Genomic DNA, 12,345 nt, shown 5'->3' on the forward strand with positions numbered 1-12,345 from the left:
TGGATTGAATCCCGGACAGAGAAGCCACTGGGCTGCATTTATGCCGTCCGAGTAATTCCTCGCTAATCTCCATCCCCGCGGCTCCGCTGGGAACAAGCATTCTTCACCAGCAGTGATGTAGAGCAGAATCTCGAAAGGTTGGCAGGTTATTTTTGTTTTTAAACTTTTATGTGATCCGTAAACCTACTACTGATTCAAATAATGCAAACCAGAGAATGACGTCCGGAGCAAGAACAGAGCGGAGAAATTGTATGCCTCTCTAAACAGGCTTCTATTAAAAACAAAGGGTCAGAGGAAAGAACTTTGCAAGGTCACATCAGGCAAATGCATAAAAGCCCTGTGATATTTATACTTCTGTGATCTAATCAGGAGCCCAAAGCATGCTGTCTTGGAGTGAATATTTGTTTTGCATGAAAGCACTGATAAATAAGGGGAACTATTCTGAGCTGCATTTTTACAATAGCAACTTCTTCCAGAAATACCAGTCGTTCGACACAAATACTCCCAGAGCGTATTCTCCACGTCGGCACAAATACTGGCGAGGACTCGGTAAGACTTTTTGCGAAGTGCTTGGAATTGCGTTCAAGGTTCTCTGAGGATCTATCATTTCTCCCAAACACCACCTCCCAGGGAGGATGCCAGGTTTGCGCACAGGTGCTCCTGGCTCTTACAAAAACGGCTGCAGGGGAGACCGGCCCCTGGGAGACAGTCCCTCAAGATCAGCCAAATATGAAACAAAACGTCTATCATTAGAAGCGCACAAACGTCGGAGCAATAGGAACTGGTTTTTAGATCCAGATCTTAAGTAACTTGTAATGACCAAATGCATAGTAGGGAGGCTGCCTGGAAGGGTGGAACTGAAAAAAATATCCTGAGCTCTACAGCCTCGATGCAAACACTAATGGGGGCCGAAGAAGGAGGAAAGCGACCTGGGGGTGTGGATTTGAACAGGGAACCTTGATGAATAGGAAATGGAATTCAAGGCACCATCTGTGAGTTTGGTTTTTTGTCGGGGGAGAGAGTGTGTGCGTGCAGCAGGGTAGGAGCGGGGCCGAGGGAGAGAGAGAGAGAATCTTAAGCAAGCTCCACATCCAGGACAGAGCCCAATGTGGTGCTCGATCTCACGACCCTAAGATCAGGACCTGAGTCGAAATCAAGAGTTGGAGGCTTACCCGAGCCACCCAGGGGTCCCTGATATGGTGCCCCATATCGGTTTCTATATGGGGTTGCCAGAAGGCGGCTGTAATTACTGATTCTGTGAGGGGGAAAAATGAAGCTTCAAAGAAGACCAATTAAAAATTGAGAATTCCAGGGAACTCGGAGAATAACGGTACATAAGACTCACTTTTCTTTCCCTAACGAATCTCTCGCTCTCTCCAGTGTAAAGGCTCGATCCCTTCTCTTTTCGTCCCTCCACCGTTCCCTCTTGCCCAGGCCGTGTCTGGTACTCTGGGTGACGCCACAGTGGGTCTTTCACTGAGGCGGGAGCGGACAGGTCCGTGTCGAGCTACCATGTATGTCTTGCTGGATTTGGGTCAGGGTCTTCAGAGCTGGAGGGTACTTTGAATCCACCCGATCCAAACCTCTGACTTCATGCACAGCGATCCGTGACACAGAGATGTTAGATGACTTGCCTAAGGTCATAAAGCTAAACTAAGCCGAGGCTCCTGGGGGCTAAGAGCTGTATCCAAGCGGCCCCACCAGACCGTCTGTATCTTCTATTCTTACCACTCCTAAAAGGCAACTAAGAATGAATGAAACTCGTTCTTTATAATGACACGTCTCCCTCTCACAATGGACAAAAAGGACAGAAGGAACAATGATGTCAGCCATGCTTTGGCTCGGGAGGCAAGCACGGTCCCTTCTGTTTGACTCACTGGATCCCTGAGTCACACCTCTCTTTTCTAGCTGGCTCCAACTTCATCTGAAGGGTGCGGTGAATACTCCCAGCCCTCCACTGAGTTTTAGCCTTCTTTTTCCCCCTAGAGAAAGTGAAGCACCCAGGGGATTTCATTTGGGATTAGGTTGTTCTTCCAAACGTTTATGAAACCTACACCTTGGGGTAAATTTACAATATTTTACTACACACAGAAAGTTAGTTTTTGATTCTGTTTTTGTTTTTCCATGTTCTAAGGAGGCCCTACGGCCTTTGCAAGCATATTTTCCAATAATGCCAAGTTAAGATTACTTTCTAAACTCCGGGTAATTCTGTACTATGTAATATTGCCCCTAATGTCTTCATATTTAAGAACATGACTTCTGGGGTGCCTGGGTGGCTCAGTGCGCTAAACCTCTGCCTTTTTCTCAGGTCATGGTCTCAGGGTCCGGGGATCGAGCCCTGCATCAGGCTCTCTGCTCAGCAGGGAGCCTGCCCGCCCCGACCCCGACCCTGCCTGCCTCTCTGTCTACTTGTGATCTCTCTTTGTCAAATAAATAAACAAAATATTTAAAAAGAAAAGAAAAGGATGCAACTTTTACCTTATAAGTATGTGACAACAAACGTGATATGAAGTCACCAGGTGTGTTGATGCAATGTCTTCACATCTCTACCAGCCCCTAGATATGGCCCCTTCACTAATGACCAGTGCACTTCCTGGGATCCAATGTTCTCAAATGAACATTGTTCATTTCCTGTTGTTTCCTGGCTCACTGAAAGCATGTCACGTCTGCTCTCTGTCCACACCCTGGTTTCCTGGCTCTTCCATGTCTCTGTCTAATTACAACATATTATTTTTTTTTTAATTTATGACAGTTCTATTGCTGGAAAAATATCGCAGAGTAGATAACTTAGTGAGGAAGGCACAAAGCACCTTCTTTTCTCCAGCATGGAGACAATTACAATTCTCTCCGGCTGCCTGCAATCCAGTTCTCTCTGGAAGACACCCAGATGCTCTGAGGCCCCTCCTCTTCTTCCTCAACTCTGCCAGGCATTCTGGAAATAAGAAATGGCCAGAATGACTTCTCTTTCCTCTTCCACCGCCCCCACCCCACCACCACAAACTTCTCTTCCTCCAAGTGAGAGGGGGAAAAAAATGGCTTTGACAAAGAAAGTCTTCAATAAACAAATAAAGCAGGTGTTTTGTTTTGTTTTGTTTTGTTTTAAATTTCAAGTCATTAAGAAGTGGATATCGCATTCCAAAGGTAAATGAGAATTAGGATTCCCCACACACACATACACTCTATGGAAAGCCATTAGTAGTTGCAAATTGATTAGGCTAAATTGTCTCATCACATTTTCTGCACCAAAATATAGGAAATGTAAAATTGTAGGGGTCGAAAGTGAGGACAGATGTGCTATGGGCAAGGATTCAGTCCTCCTTGGGTGGCAGGATTTTTCTGCCGGAAAAGGAAGAGTTTGGTGGGATTCTCCAAAGGCGTGACCAAACATAGGGCTTTGCATCAAAGCTTTTTATGTGTGTAACAACTCCCTTTTGCCAATCGCATAACGTGTTAGCTGCTACTGTTTCTTGATGACTTCTTTAGCTAGCATCTCCCATTTCTTATGTTAGAAACAGACAAATACATAAATGAAGTTGTGTTCAAACCCTTTTGTGGTTGTGTTGTATAGCTATAGAGAAACTTGTATAGCTATAGAGAAACTCTAGTCTCCAGACTTTGGCTCTTAAACACATTTCTACTGCTTCAATTTTTTTTTTTTTCAGATTTTATTTATTTATTTGTCAGAGAGAGAGGAGAGCACAAGCAGGGAGAGCAGCAGGCAGAGGGAGAAGCGGGCTCCCCACTGAGCAAGGAGCCCGACATTGGGCTTGATCCCAGGACCCTGGGATCATGACCCAAGCTGAAGGCAGACATTTCACTGACTGAGCTACCCAGGCATCCCTGTTTTTACATTTTTAATATCTTATTATTGTCTATACAAATATTTCTTATATTAGAAATGCGACTCATTGTTTGCTGCCTCCATAAGAAACTGATTGTTCTTTTGCTTCTGCTTCAGAAACAAGGAAATAAGAGACTAGGCAAGCAGAATTAATATTCTTTCTGAATCCTGTTTCACAGCTTCCTAAGAGGCAGCACAGACTGGAAAGAACATGGGCTTCTCTTTTTTGGAAGCAGGCGCACCTGGGTCCCAGCCCAGTCTTGCCCAGGCTTTCACTGGCTGTGTGACCTTGGACAAGTTACTTAACTCCTCTGAGCCTCCAGTATTGCCTCAGTGTATCCACTTTTTTAAAGTCAGTGGGATTATTTGTGGAAAACAATTAGCATAATATTAAAAGATGACAGTCATTATTATCATTGGGTCCATAAGAAGAAAAGAGACAGAGCTTCTACTCACAACTGGTATAGTCATTCTGCTGTAACTGGCTGGCCTTCCATGCTGTGTGGCATAAGAAGCTGGAGTCTCAACCAACTACTTGTAGTGAAAACATTTAGAGAGATGATCTTGGCTCCATTCAAAGGCACTTTTCAACATACAAAAAATAAACAATCCAGGAGCACCTCGGTGGCTCAGTTGGAGGAACATACAACTCTTGATCTCAAAGTTGTGAGTTCAAGCCCCAGGCGGGATGTAGAGATTACTTAAATAAAACTTAAAAAAAAAAGAGAAAAGAATGTTTAAAAAAAATCCAATTAAAAAATAGGCAGAGGATCTGAATAGACATTGTTTCAAAGAAGACAGAGATGGCCAACAGACACATGAAAAAATGCTCAACATCAATGATCATCAGGAAAATACAAATCAAAACCACTATGAGAAATCTATCACCTTACACCTGTCAAAATGGCTAAAATCAAAAAGACAAATAACAAGTGTTGGCAAGAAGGTGGAGAAAATGGAATCCTAGTCACTGTTGCTAGGAATGCAAACTGGTGCAGTGACTGTGGGAAACAGTTTGGGGACTCCTCAAAAAGTTAAAAATAAAGGGCACCTGGGCGGCTCAGATGGTGAAGTGTCAGCCTTCAGCTCAGATCGTGATCCCGGGGTCCTGGGATCGAGCCTTGCATCAGACTCCCTGCTTGGCAAGGAGCCTGCTTCTCCCTCTCCCTCTGCTATTCACCCTGCTTGTGCACTCTCTCTCTCTCTCTCTTTCTTTCAAATAAATAAATAAAATCCTTTAAAAAAAGTTAAAAATAGAATTACCATATGATCTAATAATTCCACTACTGGATATTTACCAAAAGAAAATAAAAATATGAGTCCAAAATATATATGCACCTCTATGTATACTGAAACATTATTTACAAAGGCCAAGATAGGGAAGCACCCCAAGCATTCACTAATAAATGAAGGCATAAAGATGTGAGCTGTATATTACACAGCCATGAAAAAGGATGACATCTTACCATTTGCAACAACATGGATGGATCTAGAGCGTATTACATTAAGTAAAACAAGTCAGACTGAGAAAGACAAATGCCATATGATTTCACTCACTTGTGGAATCTAAAAAACAAAACAAATGGACAAACAGAAAATTAGTTTGTTCTCCATAAATACAGAGAACAAACTAGTGGTTGCCAGAGGGAAGGAGAGTGGGCAAAATGGATGAAGGGGAGTAGAAGATACACACTTCCAGTCACGGAATGAATAAGTCGCAGGGATGAAAGCACAGCATAGGGAATACAGTTGATGAGATGGGGGTCCCACTGTGTGGTGACAGAAGGAAGCTACACTTGCCATGAACATGGCACAATGTATCTATACATTCTCTAGAAGTAGAATCACTACGTTGACACCTGAAACTAATGTAACATTGTGTTTCAACTATACTCAAATTTAAGTTATTATTTAAAATTAAGATACCTCCATCATCCTCTATTAAAGTAGAAAAATAGCAACACATCTAGAATACAATAGCTTATTTATGCAGTAGGATAAAGCAGGTTGCTTCTGTAATGGAAGCAACATGTTGTTGATATTTTTCAAAGCATCCTTTCTACCTCATTCCAATTTCAGTCCTAAAAATTGGGTGTCCCCCTATCCCGTTGCCAGGGTGGATCCTGGTCGCTCTGTGTCAGTTAGTTGAATTATTGGGTTCAGGTGTGAGAGCTCTGTCCTGGATTTTGTTTCGTGGCAGGAGGAAGAGGAATTCGCCCATCCTCTGGGAAGGTGGGGGTTGCCTATGGAAAACCAGGAGCTGCTAGAATCCTTCCATCCTCTGGGAGAATCCCAACTGAGAATGAAGCCAACCACCAGAGAAGGGCAAAGCCGAAGTAATCTCAGAGAAATGAAGCTGGGGAGCTGATCAAAGCACTCCTGAAACTTACCAGAACATTAGACTCTTCAATTTCTTCAATCAAGAAATGCTTTAAGAGGCACCTGGGTAGCTCAGTTGGTTAGGCGACTGCCTTCAGCTCAGGTCGTGATCCCAGAGTCCTGGGATCAAGCCCCACATCAGGCTCCCAGCTCCATGCAGAGTCTGCTTCTCTCTCTGAGCTTCTCCCTTCTCATGCTCTCTCTCATCTCACTCTCTCTCTCCCTCTCAAATAAATAAAATCTTTAAAAACATAATAATAAACGAAATGCTCTTAAGCCCATTTAGAATTGGGTTATAAGGCATATGTGACCTAACTTACCATAACTGTGAAGGCTTTATCAAGATCCACTATTAGGGCACCTGGGTGGCTCAATGGGTTAAGCCGCTGCCTTCGGCTCAGGTCATGATCTCAGGGTCCTGGGTTCGAGTCCCGCATCAGGCTCTCTGCTCTGCAGGGAGCCTGCTTCCTTCTCTCTCTCTCTCTCTCTGCCTGCCTCTCAGTGTACTTGTAATTTCTCTCTGTCAAATAAATAAATAAAATCTTAAAAAAAAAAAAAAAAGATTCACTATTATACCAACACCCTCTATTAGGGGTTGATGTATAGAACCCCAGTATAGATGATCATCTCTCTCTCTCTCTCTTTTAATTTATTTGACAGAGAGAGAGAGAGAATGCACAAACAAGCAGAGCAGCAGAGGGAGAGGGAGAAACAGGGTCCTGCCAAGCAGAGAGCCTGATGTGTGGCTTCATCCCAGGACCCCAGCATCATGAGCTGAGCCGAAGGCAGTCACTTAACCAACTGAGCCACCCAGGCACCACCCCACCCCCGCCAAGTATAGGTGTTTCTGCAGCTCCTGAAAAACCAATCTTAAAGACAGCACGTTACCATTGTCTTTTAAGCCTGACTCTACATAGCAAATTTACCCTTAATGGTATGTCAGAGAGAAGCAATGCTCACTTCTAGAGACTCTACATGCTATCATTTCTCAAACTATGAGACCTATAAACCAACATAACTTCCTTTTTACCCCAACCATCTAGAAGAGCAAAGATAAATAATGTTGGCAGGTTTGGTGTTGAGAACTGCGGGGACCTTGGCGATGTGTGGAAATAGGAAGACTGGAAAGCCAAGAACACCAGCAGGGTCTCTGACACCAGCGGGCATCAGTGAACAACATGGGTCCTGGTCGTGCTTGAGAGGACAGAAGGTTAAGATGGCGAATGAGTGCACTCAAAGTTGTAAAACAACACAGACTGGGCCAGGCATGGAGTAGACCCTGAGTAAATAGCAGTCCTCTCCTAGGCAGCGTTTCCAAAAACAGCAAGAGAATCACCCACATCAGGTCTCCCTGAGGAATCCAGGAGAGTGACTGAGAAGGCAGATTCCTGGGCCTTAGTCTAAGCCTATTGAATCTGATTTAGGGTGGCCTTGGGAAGTCTCTACATCTAATGAACTCCTCAACCGCTTCTCAAGTGTTCCCAATTTCCTGAACTTACCTGCCCATAAGACTGACCCAGAGTCCTTTGAAATAGACCACAGAGTGCCCCATCCCAGAACTCATGAATCAGAATCTCTAGGGGAAGGGTCTAGGAATATTCATATTTGACAAGCATTCAAGGGATTTCTTATGATGGAGGTCATTTAGGAAAAGCTTCCCTAGAGGATATGAGAAATCCATTGGCAATAGAGCCGGGGCTCTTCTATCCCAGATCCACTGAGCAATAGAGAAGTCCTGGGAGATCATGTGACATGGAAGCTACAGCTAGGTCTTCAGATCCAAGGTCCCTTAAGATGGTGACTATCCGCAAACTTTCCAGGTACCATGCCCAGGTACCATCCCAGGACCGTGACAGTGCCCAGCATCAGAGCCAGCTGCTCAAAGCTGGCAAACCCAACACAGGTGATAGGAGACCCTTGCCTGCAATGACACTCAAGTCCCCATTTCTTCTCACCCCTCATCACGGGGTCTCAAGCCTGGCCACTTTAAGTCACCTGGGGATCTTTCAATAAAGTCGATGCTGGACTCCAGTTCAAACTAATTACATCAGAATGACACGGGCTGGGGTGATTGGGGCTCCTTTCCCCATCCAGCTGATTTCCTGCCTAGGTTGGGAAACATGACAGAGCTGCTGCGTCTCTCTCTCTCTCTCTCTCTAATCTTCTCTATCAACTGCCCTGCCTCAGCATTTTTATTTAAAAAGAACCTCTTTAACTGTTGTTGTACATGGGTGTGGGAATACATTAAAATGGCTTAATTGACTCATTAATTCAGCCAAAGAACCAATGAATTCATTTTTTAAATATCCAACATATAGGTGAGTAGGCTTTTTTTTAATCCTTCCTCAATGATGGAATATAAATCACAAGGATTTCTAGCTCCAGAATTATGCATGTGCTTACCTCTTAAGTAGTCAGTATGTAGTACTCAGTATCTATCACTCCCAGAGGGTGGAAAAAGAAATCTAAGGGGTTGACCTTGGCCTTGCAACTGACGTAAGTCCTCACCCTTCACAGACTTTGGTCACATACATGCCCAGCCACACTTGCCTGGGAAGTGCTCCAGGCACCGTGGACCGTACAAGAGGGCAGTGCACTAGCAAGGGTTGGGAATCACCTTTCCCTCCCCACAAGAAAATAGCCTTTTTAATTGGAAACAGTACAAAGAACCCTAAAGGCCAAAGTTTTACATCTCCATGTGCATCACTAGGAGTAAAACTCTCGCTCAGTAACTTTGAGATTACACTGAACAGAAATTCAGTGTTTCCAAAAGCAACTCTCTGAGACCCTTCATTGTGGGACACACTCCCTGCTCTCACCAAAGTGGCTACTCAGCCCCAACAGACAGCGGTCAGAGTCCTAAAGGGTCAGTGAGCAAGTGGAAGCGTTTGGGGGGAGGAAATTAATAAAAACACTCAACTACAGTGGGGGGGGGGGACAAGCTCTTAGAAAGTAGAGCAGAAAACTCTTTAGATGACCATGTACTTTACAAATTGTTTATAAGCAAGAGTCGCCATGTGGTAGAAAGAATGTTGGTATTTAGAGCCTCTGTGCCAGCTGTAGCTTGTACTGGCTCTGTCACCTCCGGCAAGTCTCTGAGTCCTTCTGAATCTCAGGGTCCTCATCTGAAAAAGGAGGATGGTTGTACCCAACTCACTGGGTTGTAATGCAGCTCACAGGAAATAACATGGAAGAGTCCTTTGAAAATCATCTTTGCGGTACAAATGTAGGATGTTATGATTCTGTGGCATAACAGCTCAGCTTAAAAGGGGGCAAGTCTCAAGTACAGTAGGACATCTAGAAATGGCATAGTTATACACCATGTTGTGAAAAGTTTCAGCTGAGAACTTTGAGCAATTAGGCACTCCAGAATAAATTGAAGAACATGGTGAACTTGGAGAAAGTTCAGAAAAGAGCCACAGAGATGATTAAAGAGATGGAAAATCAAAACCATGCTCAGGAGAGGTTAAAAGAACCAAGTTCATTCTGCTTAGAGAAGACAAGTCTACAGGGTAATTTAATAATTGTTTACAAGCATAAGCAACCTGGTGTCCAGCTGTTCTTTCCAACGGACACAGAAGAAAGTATCATAGACCCTCAGCTCTGACAGATTTGACATGTGAGGTTTAAAATGATTGTGCATGACTCTGATGGCTCATGATATATAATAATTGATAATTTTTCAAAGCCACAAATTGTCTAACCACAGGTGTGTGAGTAAAACCCATTAGTTCACCAGTGACTGAGTCTTTCTAGCCACGGGACATCGAAATTGCAATGGGACTGTGTTGTTCTCCAATTCTCTTCCACATTATAATTCTCAAAACTAGCAGTAATAATAGCTACCTTTGAGTGTTTACTGTGCACGCAGTGGTGTATGCTGAGTTTTATGAGATGTATTCCATTTAATGGGTGGATAAGTTAAGAAATCTGCTTGAGGTCACCCAGGTAGTAAATAGAAAAGGCAAGATTTTAGCCTTTAGCCTTAGACCTTTAGCAAGGTCTAAGCCAGGACTCAGATTCATAGTCACTGTAGCAAATTGCCTTTGAGATAAATGGCCCTAAAATAGTCACCATCCAGTGCTGATGAGAGCAATAAAGGCAAAATGAAGAAGTCAAATAAAGTGATGATTGTTACCAGAAACCAAAAGTTTCACAATGTTTCTGTTTAAAAAAATCAGTCAAGGAACTCACACATACAAAGAAAAAAGGGATGTGAAATATAATGACATATACCTAAAATGTGGGGGGGAGAGGAGAAGAGTAAAGAATGGGTTCAAGCTTTAACCACCGTCAACCTAATATAGACTGCTACATGAAGGAGGGGTTGTATATAAACCTAATAGTATCAGTATACCAAAAAACACTAATAAGGGCACCTGGGTGGCTCAGTCGGTTAAGTGTCTGCCTTTAGCTCGTGCCATGATCTTGGGGGTCTTGTGATCAAGCCCCATGTCGGGCTCCCTGCTCAGTGGCAAATCTGGTTCTCCTTCTCTGTCTGCCCCTCCCCCTGGCTCATGATCTCTCTCTCTCTCTCTCTCTCTCTCTCTCAAATAAATAAATTAAAAATTTTAATTCAATTTTTGAAAACACTAATACATATGCAAAGAATAAAGAGAAAGAAATCCAAACGTATCACTAAGGAAAATCAGCAAAATGTGAAAGAAAGAAAGACAAGAAAGGATCAGAGAAAATCTTCAGAAACAACCAGAAACCCAAAGTTGCTTTGAATGTGGATTTGGTTGACATTTATGACACAGAGACCAGCTGCGACTTTGACATTGCATTCATGATTGCATTAGCACATTTGGAGATTCTCTACAACTACGGTCTTCATCCAGCCTTCCAAGGCCAAACCAAGTCGGACTCCAACCATTCCTGCCAATACTTGTCTAAGGAACTCTCCCTTTCCTGCAGCAACCTATGCTTGCTGTCCACACAACAAAATTATGGTGGACTTCCCCCCCGCCCCGGCACAATAAAATTAAATCAACATCACATACAATCCTGCTTCTTGTCTGTTTCACACCTTCCCATAGTCTCATCATTTTCTCCTTGTCTGATTACAGCACAGGTGCTTTCTGGGTACATTCTCCAGTTCTTTTCCAGTTTCAAGTGAACCAAGCCTGCATGTTGTTGGTCTGTGGACTGGTACTAAGAGCCAAGAGAAGTCTGTACTAGTTTGAGCTGTTACCCACAGGGTCTGGGTGTAAATTCACTGGAAGTGGAAATTAGTAATCCAACCCAAGAGAAAGTCAAGTCTGAGACCAGAAGCTCAGTATCCAGATTCAATCTTTGAGAAGCCATCATTAGGAAATGAGGCAAGAAGCCAGAAGCTGAGGAGAGGAAGAATGGAGGTTATCTAAAAAGAGCAATAAGATTTGCTGCATAGACCTCAACAAACCAGTGATAACAAGACCCACTCGTATTGGGACACATGGCATGGAGTAATTTTGCACAATTGAAAATACAGGATTGGGTCAGACTTACATTCTTGTTATGTTCTATTTGTATGAAAGGGAATGTGACGACATAAGCCATCTCAGTGCAATGCAGTCTTCTATCACAGTACTAAACGTAAGTGTATGCTATGGGATCCCAGAGAAAGAGCCATCAGAGGGGCTTTGGGGGAGATGAGGCAGCTTAGATTCAGGTGTTCTTTTTTTTTAATTTTATTTTGTGAGCAAGAAAGAGAGCTCACACACACACATGAATGAGGGGGCGCAGAGGAAGAGAGAGAGAATCTTAAGCAGACTCCATGCCCAGCATGGAGCTCAACACAAGACTACATGTAAGGTTGGATCTCACAACCCTGAGACCATGACCCAAGCCTAAACCAAGAGTCAGATACTAAGTTGACTGAGCCATCCCGGTTCCCCTTAGACTCAGTTATAAAGGAAAGCCTAGGGCACCTAGGTGGCTCAGTTGATTAAGCATCTGCCTTCAGCTCAGGTCATGATCTCAGGGTCCTGGGATTGAGTCCCACATAGGGCTCTCTGCTCCGTGGGGAGTCTGCTTCACCCTCTTACTCTCTCTCCCTCTCTCTCTCAAATAAATAAATAAATAAAATCTTTTTAAAAATAAATAAGTAATAAAGGAAAGCTAAGGGAGAAACAGGAGGAAAG

The 12,345-nt window shown here is 43.6% G+C and overlaps 1 long non-coding RNA gene across 2 annotated transcripts; it reads left to right on the forward strand.

The window, feature by feature from the left end:
* Window positions 1-392: 392 nt before the first annotated feature.
* On the forward strand, window positions 393-3,075 carry LOC309864550. 2 transcript variants are annotated; one of them, XR_014311603.1, is made up of 2 exons: window positions 393-549; window positions 2,753-3,075. It is a non-coding gene; the product is annotated as an uncharacterized lncRNA (long non-coding RNA). The 2 variants fall into 2 exon arrangements; XR_014311604.1 differs by lacking the exon at window positions 393-549 and adding an exon at window positions 914-992.
* The last annotated feature ends 9,270 nt before the right edge of the window (window positions 3,076-12,345 follow it).

This window comes from Mustela nivalis (genome assembly GCF_964662115.1).
Source record: "Mustela nivalis genome assembly, chromosome: 5".
NCBI classification, from domain to species: Eukaryota; Metazoa; Chordata; class Mammalia; order Carnivora; family Mustelidae; genus Mustela; species Mustela nivalis.